The sequence below is a fragment of the Electrophorus electricus genome, chromosome 26 (assembly GCF_041902795.1).
Source record: "Electrophorus electricus isolate QZ-2024a chromosome 26, ASM4190279v1, whole genome shotgun sequence".
NCBI classification, from domain to species: Eukaryota; Metazoa; Chordata; class Actinopteri; order Gymnotiformes; family Gymnotidae; genus Electrophorus; species Electrophorus electricus.
In genome coordinates this window covers 3,865,001-3,865,331 of record NC_137522.1, presented here as the reverse complement: position 1 = coordinate 3,865,331, position 331 = coordinate 3,865,001, and positions in this window count along the sequence as shown.

Genomic DNA, 331 nt, shown 5'->3' with positions numbered 1-331 from the left:
TTCATGTGGTAGAGCCTTATTGGTAAACAAGCAAGGTGTCCTTTAGATCTGAGGTAATTTTGCATCTAAAACATTGACAGGTCACTTATATGTTGGAGAAGAATTGTAAAAGATTTATTGTCTCTAAGCAGTTTGTTGAATTGTTAAGAAAGGTCACAATTTTGATGAACTCTTAAAAATGTATGAAATATATTCTTTCATACATTGTTAAGAGAGTGTGTGTGTGTGTGTGTGTGTAGATATAGAGAGATAGAGATAGAGAGATAGCGAGGGATAGATAGAGATATATAGATAGCTAGATAAATAAAGATAGATATAGATAGATATATAG